This window comes from Balaenoptera ricei, chromosome 2, assembly GCF_028023285.1.
Source record: "Balaenoptera ricei isolate mBalRic1 chromosome 2, mBalRic1.hap2, whole genome shotgun sequence".
Taxonomy (NCBI): Eukaryota; Metazoa; Chordata; class Mammalia; order Artiodactyla; family Balaenopteridae; genus Balaenoptera; species Balaenoptera ricei.
This window is the reverse complement of record NC_082640.1, coordinates 17,283,494-17,294,234: the sequence shown is the minus strand read 5'-3', so window position 1 is coordinate 17,294,234 and position 10,741 is coordinate 17,283,494.

Below are 10,741 nucleotides of genomic sequence, written 5' to 3'. Positions count from 1 at the left end.
TTTGTCTTCCTGTGTCCACTCTCTTTACAATACGATCAATCCCATTTCATGACACAAGATACATTTGCCCGAGACTCAACCAAACATGCTACTTTCCTATCCAAGCAGCTTTAGTTGCTTCTCACTGCTTAAAGAATCAAGTATGAAATCCTTCTCTTTGGCATTAGCGACCCTTCACATGCAAGCAGCAACCTCATGTTCTGTTGCTGTATTACATCTATCTTCTCTCTCTTGTCTACTCACTGCCCTCAAACAAATCTTACACACTTATGCCTCTAACAGTGTTTAAATATTTGACATACTTCCCTCTACCCTCCACTTAGAGGGGAACAGAGACGCCATGTCATCCTTACACGTCCTTGAAGGCTCAGCTCAAGTTCTTTTTCTACTGAAGTCCACTCTGCCTTTCTAACCTTCCATGGTTTTTACTTGGTATTTATCAGGCCAGAGACCAGCAGACCTGAGCTGGGCCCCTAAATGACTGTGTGACCTTTGGAAACATCTCTGGGCCTCAGTTTTCTCACCTGTAAAATGAGATCATTTTTAAGGTTCTTAAGCTCCAAGCTCCAAAGCTCCAAAGTCATTTGATCCTATGTGCTACAGTGTGTATGCAGCTAAAGAGATAGGAGTCTCTAAAACAGAACAGAACAAAACCAAACCGTGATACTGGGCATGTGTGTGCACATACCGCACACACACACACACACACACACACACACTATTCCAGCAAGGAATGAATATCTTCCAAGAAATGAATGTGCTAACACTAGGACTTCACCGATGAACTAGGGTTTGGGAAAAAGCATACACAGGGAATGGAATGACGGTGACACAGTCATGGACTATATTAAGGACATCACAAAATTGGAAACTAAGTCCAGAACAAACTTAAGCTTTTGATTTTTTTAAAACTTTTTATTTTATATTGGAGTATAGTTGATTAACAATGTTGTGTTAGTTTCAGGTGTACAACAAAGTGATTCAGTTGTACATATACATGTATCTATTCTTTTTCAAATTCTTTTCCCAGTTAGGTTGTTACGGAATATTGAGCAGAGTTCCCTGTGCTATAGAGTTGGTCCTTGTTGGTTATCCATTTTAAATAGAGCAGCGTGTACATGCCAATCCCACACTCTCTAACTATCCCTCCCGCCCCCCACCCTTCCCCCCTGGTAACCATTAGTTCGTTCTCTGTGTCTGTGAGTCTTTCTGTTTTGTAAATAAGTTCATTTGTATCATTTTTTTAAGATTCTGCATATAAGCAATATCACACGATATTTCTCTTTCTCTGTCTGATTTACTTCACTCAGTATGACAATCTCTAGATCCATCCATGTTGCTGAAAAACACTATCAACAAAGTGGAGTTAAGGCCCCTGTTACCTGGCTTGGATGACTCACCTCATGTTCCCCTCTCACGAATGTCGCCCCATCTTTTCAAGTTCCTCTGAGTATCCTAGTCATAGTTTCTGAGTATTTTTTAAGCTCTTTTTTCCTCCCTGAATTATTTCTCTTTCCTTTGGGGTCAGTTTTTTTTTTCTGGTGTTTTACTATTGTGCTGCAGGCTTTTCTCAAATGCTTGGTGACCCATGGTTGGCCCTTCAGACTTAAGAATGAGAGAATAAGAAAGTTATTTATGTGTCTGACTTTCTTACTGGACAGTAAAATCTTTGAGGGAAAGCCTTATGTTTTGTTCACCTTTTTTGCTACAGTACCTTTGCAAACTTGGGATGCAATATTACAAGGGTGGTATTTAGAACGTAGTAATTGACCCTCTCTTTTCTATTCATAGTTATTTGGAGTAAGGGTGGCATTAATAATCAACAAGGAAGGCTGAGTCAGTTATGATCACAGCCTATTCTGTGATCAACAGTTGAATCTTTATACCATTAATCACACAAACGGAGGGGTTTCACCTGGAAAAGAGCAGGCAGAGGAGGAAGAGGAAATGAGACATTAACGGTACAATGAAATATTTGAATGACTGTTGAACAAATACCATTTGATATGATGGGCACTTACCCCATATCAGACACTATTCTGAAAATCAAACATGGAACTCTCCCAAGCCTATGTGTAGGTATATTTCCCCCCATTTTACATATGTGAAATCGAAAGGCAAAGACATTAAGTAGTATTGCCAAGGCCACAAGGTTAATAATTGATAAAGCCAAAATTTGTCTCCCAGCTGACGATTCCTAAAATAGTCATTTAACCTCTATAAACCTAATTATCATACATTAAAGGCTTTAGAATTGAGAATTGGGTAAAATTTATTAGCAATTGGAATTTCCCAGTGATGAACTGATAGGATCAAAAGCAGGGAAGTCAAGAGGCGATATTTGCAGCAATTAATAAGTTAGATCTTCAAGATCTACACCAAATTCAGGAGTCTCTGATGGCAGTTTTATGAACATAAATGTATCTACCCTCTCCAAATGAAATATAAGGTCTTGGGGGTATGGATACCACCATACCACCATATTCCTCTCTCCATATTGTTCTATCTACATATTAAGCACAAATATTTGTCAGTTAATTTTGAAATACTTTCCACTGCCTAGCCTTTTAGAACAGGCTAGGTTATCTTTTCTCTGTGATGTTTAGCATGAAGGCAACGGCACAGACTGATGACTTCTAAAGATCCCTTCCAGGGCTATGCTATGGTAGGGGACAAAAATAGACAGGAAAAAGCACCAGCATCCTTGTGGCCTTCTGTGGCACAGTTGGAGAGTGCTATGCCAGGGGCTCTGATTTTTAAAAGTTGTTTAAAAAAAAAAAAAGATAAAATGGAGTTCTGAGCAATTCTCAAAATGGCTTATTGATCATGTCACCCAGGTTTTCTAAACTCCACCCTGGATATATAAAAAATATCAAATTGGTGTTGGGAAAAGAAGCTAGCCTTTCTGATGGCCTCAAGGATACGTCCGACATAACAGCAAGCCATCTAAATATTTCTAGACTACAACATTAAACAGAAGAAGAGCAGTCAAAAGATTTTACAAAACAATCTTCAGCTATAAAGAATACATCTGAAAACTTATAGCAGGATTGGGGATAATAGTTCTTAAATGCCGCTCTAGATTGTTGAAATCATTTTGAAATGATCTTTTTGCCTCCAAACAATGGCAATTTGATATTAAAAATAGCAGTTTTGAAGCAAAAGCTACTGGGGTCACTCTGCAATTGACTTCATCCTTGGATCCATTAATCTATTTTTTTAAAGGCTAAGTGAAAGTGCAAAAATTATTATTGAGTCATGAAAGGAAGAGTAAAGGATAATGATAATAACCCTTCAGATCTACTCTGGAAAATTTAAAAATAGTGCATTGTATATAACCATTTTCATCCAATAGCAAAAGCATAAAGGCATGACTCAAGGAAAGAGAACTAGATGGTCTTGCTTTAAGAGAAAAACGATGAGTGTTCCTCAAATCTTTGAAAGCATCAAGTAATCCTATAATAGAGAAATATGGTTGATTTTTAAAGTTATAACCATATTGACTAAGACAGCCCCTAACTTCCAAATAAGCCATTTACCAGTAGGAGCAATCTGCTTGCCTGCTGTTCCACCCTAGGTGACAAAGCCATCCCTGGCCTCACTGATAACACCCGTTCCCTCTAACCATTTTCTTCAAATTGATATCCTCGGTTGTGAGGGCCCTCCTTCCTGGAGCTGTGAATCCTGTTAGGACCCCAAGTTACCACAGCATTAGGGGCCTACTACCAAGAAATTCCCCTCGCCATCCCAAGAGAGGAGCCCTGCTAGCTCTTGCTAGCCTGTCCTTATTAGTACCCTATTGACTTAGTGCCCTGACCCCTCTTAAAAATAACCAGGGCTCAGGTCATCAAGGGTCCCACAGCTCAGAGCTACCAAGAATGGAAGTCCAGCTATGTGTGAGTTTAGAATGTCTTGGTGGACTGGCCTGTGGTTTATCCTTTATGACATTGTTTCTGTGGGGAACCATGTAGAACTCTAACAAACTAATTTTTTTTAAAAAACATACTTGAAATATCTTCTGAGTTTCTTTTATATATATATATATATTTATTTATTTATGGCTGCGTTGGGTCTTCGTTGCTGCATGCGGGCTTTTCTCTAGTTGCAGCTAGCAGGGGCTACTTTTCGTTGCGGTGCGCAGGCTTCTCATTGCAGTGGCTTCTCTCGTTGTGGCGCACGGGCTCTAGGCTCACAGGCTTCAGTAGTTGTGGCTTGTGGGCTCTAGGCGCGTGGGCTTTAGTAGTTATGGTGCATGGGCTTAGTTGCTCTGCGGCATGTGGCATCTTCCGGGACAGGGCTCTAACCCGTGTCCCCTGCATTGGCGGGTGGATTCTTAACCACTGCGCCACCAGGGAAGTCGTTCTAGCAAACTAATTTTGAAACAGATATCTAGAGCATAACCCATACCTAAGCTAGGGACCACACACAATAATAATGACCCAAAATAAGCAGCAGGAGCTGAAATTACAGAATTGAAAATATTCCACCAGGGAAAGAAGAGGAACTAAGATATTGGGAATGTATATTTAATAGTTGTAGCTATAGAAAGGGAAAGTAAATTGGCCAAAAAAAAAAAAAAGAGAGAGAGAGAGAAGAAGAAGGATATTATGAAGGCTATTTAGGTAAAACTGCTAGCTAATAATGCTGTCATAGGAACCCCCTATAAAATGCTTACACTGCAGTCTAACAGATCCCAGAATCCTCCAATGGTTTAGGAAATTGAGTTGTTGAAAGTACAGTAGCTTTTGTGTTTAGAATGGCCTCCCTGCTTTAGGCTAAGAAGTGTGTCAACCCTAGGTGCTAACAATAACCGAAGATAAAAGAAAGCAAACAAACACCAAAATACCACTCTCTTGGTTCTTCTTTTAAAAGAAAGACACTAGAAGAAACAGAAGAATAACAAGGCCATGGCACTAATCTAGGCAGAATTGAAAGGTCACAGTTGTGTAGAAGGCAGAACACAACACCAACAGGATACAGAGTCATTCAGCTTTGACGTAGGACTGTGAGAGTGCTTGTGTTTAATTATGAAGCCCTTGGGGCTCTTCCTTTTCCCCTTCAAATGAGGGGAGTCATCAGGAATGGAAATTACCCGATTGTGAGATTAAGAAGACAAGGTGCTGGAGTCCAAGCAAGGGCCACTACAGTTCAGACAAATTGCAACCCGGCTTCTCTTTCAGGGAGGCAGGATACCACCCTGGGGGATTTTTCCATCATCCAGAGCACACCTACCTAGATCTTTGTAGACCTGACCTTCAATTAAGGCATTGATTTCCTCATTACCCACGGGTTTATTTTACAGAGAAACTCCCAGGGAGCACGAAATAGGAAAACTCAGAAGGAATGAGACAGGGGATTTTAAAGTCAGGATCGTCATTACAGCCTCAGGGGAACAGGTGGAATCTTCAGGGGCCTTTATAAAATTTTATTTTATTTATATTGTTTTCCAAGGACAGCTTTTATTAAGGGACGTGGTTGTTAAAACCACAGCCAATGTAGGCTTTGTTAGGCGGATGGAGAAGTTTCTCTCTGACCCCCTCATGCTTTGGGCCAGCACATCACTGAGGAACATTTTTATGTTAGCAACAGACCCTACAACCTGGATTTCACGATACTGAGAATATTTGCTGCAGCTAGCCACAGCTTCAGCAGTATGAGTCCACCCAAGATCTCTGTGAAGACCCCCATATTGGCCAGAAAACTTCTCGGTCAAAAGCACAGTATGTGGTAGGTAGAGCTTGCAACCTTATATGCAAATCTGCAATTAAGTTCAAGATTGGTCTGAAAAATACTCTGAAAATAATACTCCTGGTATAGAAGAAGCTAGACGCAATGTAAAAGGAGACCTACAACCAAAATGTGTTATCATTTGTCTTCAACTTGACCTGACACTAGGGATGCTCCATTACTGCTCCTGATTGGAACTGGAAATGGAGAGCAGAAACCCAGTTTGGTGTCGATCTGTTTCCATTGACAAGGGTGTCTAGAAGGGCAGACATTTTCCAGTAGCACAACAGCACATGATCAGAGAAACTTCACGAAGAACAGCCACGCTTTAACCCGTATTTTCTCAAAAAATCATTTCCTTAAGTTTTAAATTTAGTTAACTCACACATATCCTTCATGAAAGCACTCCTGAACCCTGCTGAATGGGAATATCGATTTGCCCTATGCTTACGAGAAATCAGGCAGAGAAGAGTTTTGATGAGGGGTGTCTGTGTCTGTGTGTTTTGTGGTTTCTTTGTTTGACTTTCTCATGATTTTGATCATCCCCTGCCATTCCTCTGATAGTACGTTACTTTATTACCAGATTTCTCATGCGAGCTCACAGTATATACAGATAGACACAGGACACGCACTCCATGTCACCATCCATATTAGGAACACAAACAATTCAGAAAGAAAATATACTGAGGAGGTTTCAAATATCAGAAGCACAAAGGAGTCCTGTTGGTATGAGTTACTCCACGTGATGTCCTGGTACAGCCCTACCCCCACTCAAGGTTTCATGTGACCTTGGGTGATGATCCACCCACTCTTAACAACTTTTAAAAAACTGCTCACAAGATTGTAGAATCACTCCATTCTGCAACTGAGAAGGTATTAAAGGATGACTTAATTCAATATCTGTCTTTTACAGATGTAAACCTTGGCAGTCCAGCAGGATTAAACAATGTGTTCAGAATTGCACACAATCACGGTGGAGCTAGGTCCAGACTCCCAGCCTCTGAAACTAAGTTGTACTTTCTGTCATGTGCTTTCATGGGTGAGGCTTTCCCCCGCCATTGTTCCCATCCCCTTTTAAGCATGTATCTTTTAAAAAGTTTTAATGGGTAACATTTTGTAAAAGAAAATAAACTGGCACTGCAGAGGCTTGTTTCCAATATATCTCAATATAGTCACCTGGTTTTGATTCTTCATTTTGTTAATGTGGTGTATCACAGTGATCAATTTGCAGATATTGAAAAATCCTTGCACCCCTGGGATAAATCCCACTTGATCATGGTGTATGATTCTTTCGATGTATTGTTGGATTCAGTTTGCTAATATTTTGTTGAGGATTTTTGCATCTATGGTCATCAGTCATATTGGTCTGTCATTTTCTTATTTTGTGGTATCTTTGTCTGGTTTTAGTAACAGGGTGATGCTGGCCTCGTAGAATGAATGCAATTTTTTGTAATAGTTTGAGAAGGACAGATGTTAACTCTTCTCTAAATGTTTGGTAGAATTCACCTGGGAAGGCCTCTATCTGGTCCTGGACTTTTGTTTGCTGGGAGTTTTTTTTAGTACTGATTCAATTTCATTACTGGTAATTGGTCTGTTCATATTCTCCATTTCTTCATGTTCTGTGGAGCTTAACATACCTCAAGAAAACATACTACACAAGATTTGAAGAAGAACATAATGTTCCAAGCCTTTCCTTTTATGATGTGATTGCTGTTTATTACAAACTTCATTCCTAGAGTCCACCAATCACGTTAACCTAAAAACTTTTCGTTTGTTAAAGAAAACGTATTATTTTATTGGTAAGTCTTAGGCCATGTCTTCATGGCAATCTCTCCAGAGTAAATATGTCTTCGTCTTCCCCTCAAAGGCAGCTTAGAATTTATGAACCCCAGTGGTATACCCTGACACCAGTGCACATAGGTGCCTTATTCAGTATCCTTATTAGGGTATCCTGGAAGATTCCTCACCTCTAAAACCTTCCCTGAATCTCACCATTCTGTGGGTTAAGTATTGTGCTCTTAAAGTGATCTATTTCTTTCAAGGTCTTTGTGAGGGAACCGGGAAGACAGAATAAAATACAGGACATTCACCAAAAAGAAGATGGAGTTAAAACTGAACTCCTTCACCTGCTTTATAATTTTGACTGACAGTCAACCCTGAATGAAATACTACCCTCAGGTCGTGAAATAAAAGCTATGGATTCATGCTATCTGCTATGAGTGGATATTTAGGTGAAAAACTAAAAACAAAGCAAAACACAACAGAACACAATAACATCAACCCTAATCAAAATGAAGAACCAAAAGTTTCAAACACTCTCACCTGAAAACAGCTAAGTAACAAAGAGAGGGTTCTTCTGAAGAGCAGACAACTGTGGCTTTGGTGGTCTGGCATTCCTTCCCCTTTCTTCAGAGTCCAGAGACCCTCTTTTTCTCTGGGAGAATTCCTCTCTGCATTTTGCCCTCATGGCCACAGGTAGGGTGGGCAAGTGACCCAGGTTGGCTAAAAAGAGTAACCCATCTCCCTTGGGCACATCATCCAACTGGAGCCAATCAGAATTTTATTAAGATAATTGCATTCTTCTGGGGGAGAAAGCATCCTGCCCCTGAATCCTTCCTCTGTGATCACAACCTGGAAGGAAGGCTCACTTAGCCCGGAACAGCCATGACCACCTGGTAACTCTCTCTACCTGGAGAGCTCTCACTTGAGTAGGAAGCCAGCTCAGATGAAACACAGAAGACGTCCTGCTGATTGGCACAAACTGAACCCTTCAAATTCTAGCCCTAATGTCTAACACCAACAAATACCAACAATGAAACACAGAAGACGTCCTGCTGATTGGCACAAACTGAACCCTTCAAATTCTAGCCCTAATGTCTAACACCAACAAATACTGTGAATCTACTCACATGATTCAAAATTTAGCATTGTCTTCCTGCATCTGCATGTACTGTATTATAGAAACTTTACACTGTAACTTTGTTTTAAAACTTTGATGGCAGGCTTTTCTCCAATATTGAAAGAATTTTCAATGTAACTTTTAAAAGGCCCAAAGTGAAGAATCAGAAAGTAAAAGTTCATTTGTTTATTTTCTTCTTTCCTCTGCCAATCCAAATGAAGGAGACAGCTCTACATGAGGTCTAAAAGACACCCCTTGAATGATAGTCATTTAACAGCAGTGCTATTTTTAATAGAATTATTTTAAATAATAGGAAATTAATTTAAATTCCAATTTTTAATCTTTTCTGTTTCACTTCTTCCATTCTTACATTTCAAATGTAGGTTAGCTCCTACTAAAAATATGTTGTGTCCTTGCTTTTCTGAAATATGTGGATTTGATGCTTTAAAAAACTTGACTAGACTTGATACAGATCTGAAATACCAGTCTCCATATGCACCAACCTGAAATACTTTGAGGACGTGAGCGGCTCAAATGGCCTTCTGGCAGCAATGGCTCTCACCTTATTTTTGACAAATTGATGAGCGCTTGATGAAAGAAACCATACATTTACCACCCAGTCTATTCTTTTTTTTTTTTTTTAACATCTTATTGGAGTATAACTGCTTTACAATGGTGTGTTAGTTTCTTCTGTATAACAAAGTGAATCAGCTATACATATACATACATCCCCATATCCCCTCCCTCTTACATCTCCCTCCCACCCTCCCTATCCCACCACTCTAGGTGGTCTCAAAGAACCGAGCTGATCTCCCTGTGCTGTGCAGCTGCTTCCCACTAGCTATCTATTTTACATTTGGTAGTGTATATATGTCGATGCTACTCTCTCATTTCGTCCCAGCTTACCCTTCCCCCTCCCCGTGTCCTCAAGTCCATTCTCTACGTCTGTGTCTTTATTCCTGTCCTGCCCCTAGGTTCATCAAAACCATTTTTTAAAAATTCCATATATATGTGTTAGCATAAGGTATTTGTTTTTCTCTTTCTGACTCACTTCACTCTGTATGCACCCAGTCTGTTCTTAATGATGGGCCTCGGTTCCAGCCCTGCTCAGGAGGCGGATGTGAAGGGCCTTCTTCCCACAGCAACCCCTCCATGGGAGTCCATTGCGCTGGGCACTGCCCATCCAGGGCCTCTGCCTGGCACTCGGGTGTGATGATGAATCTTCCCTTCAGTAGAATTGGGTCCTACCTAGTCTGGGGATTTGTGATGTCCGGAAGAATGATGTGTTCACAAGACCAAAATAAAATCAACCTAGGAATACTGCCAAACTCTTCCTCTGTCTATCACGTCAAGTAAAGGTCGGTCTATCTCCCTTTGCAGGGGAATTGCAGAAGTCTAAAACTGACCCTTTTCTGCACTTAGTAGAATCCAACAGCAGAGGAAAGAGGTTGTTAGCAAGGACAATTTGCTCTGCACCAACCCACTAGCGGGCAATTATCAATCAGTGCGGTAGGGCTCCCATTACCCAGTACTGCGTGTGGAAACTCAGGAGTCCAGAAAAGCCTCAGATCAGCTGAGACCAGAAAAATCAGAGGCAGAACTTAAATATGATATTTCCCCCCAGAGTACCTACTGCGTGTCTTATTAGTTGGTTGGAGAAAGACTGGCAAAATGCTTAGCTGGGGAGCAAGAAAGGAGACGGACGTTTTCCGCGCCTCGACCCGCGGGAGGTGCCCTTCCCCGGGAAAGGCGGGAGGGAGCCCGGGGTCGAGGTTGCGGAGTGAGGGCAGTGCCTCTCCGAGTGCAGGATCTGGTGGCTTTATTTGTTAGCTGGTGGCTCCAGCCTGGGAAATGCACACTCAGCAGGGAAAGGGGAAGAGAGATTGGCGGCAGTTTTCTAAAAACAACACAGATCAAGTCTCCGCGTGTGCCCCCTCGCTCACCCCGCGGAGGCACAGACGGGTCAAAACCGCTCCCCGGACCGAGCGCGGCCGCGCAGTTCCCACTAGGAAGGAGGAGGGCAGCCGTGACTCCAGGACTCCAGGACGCCCGGGCGCTGCGCCGCCCGGTTCCCCTTCTCTGTCAACCGGCCAGGTTCAGAGAGGCGCCTCTCCC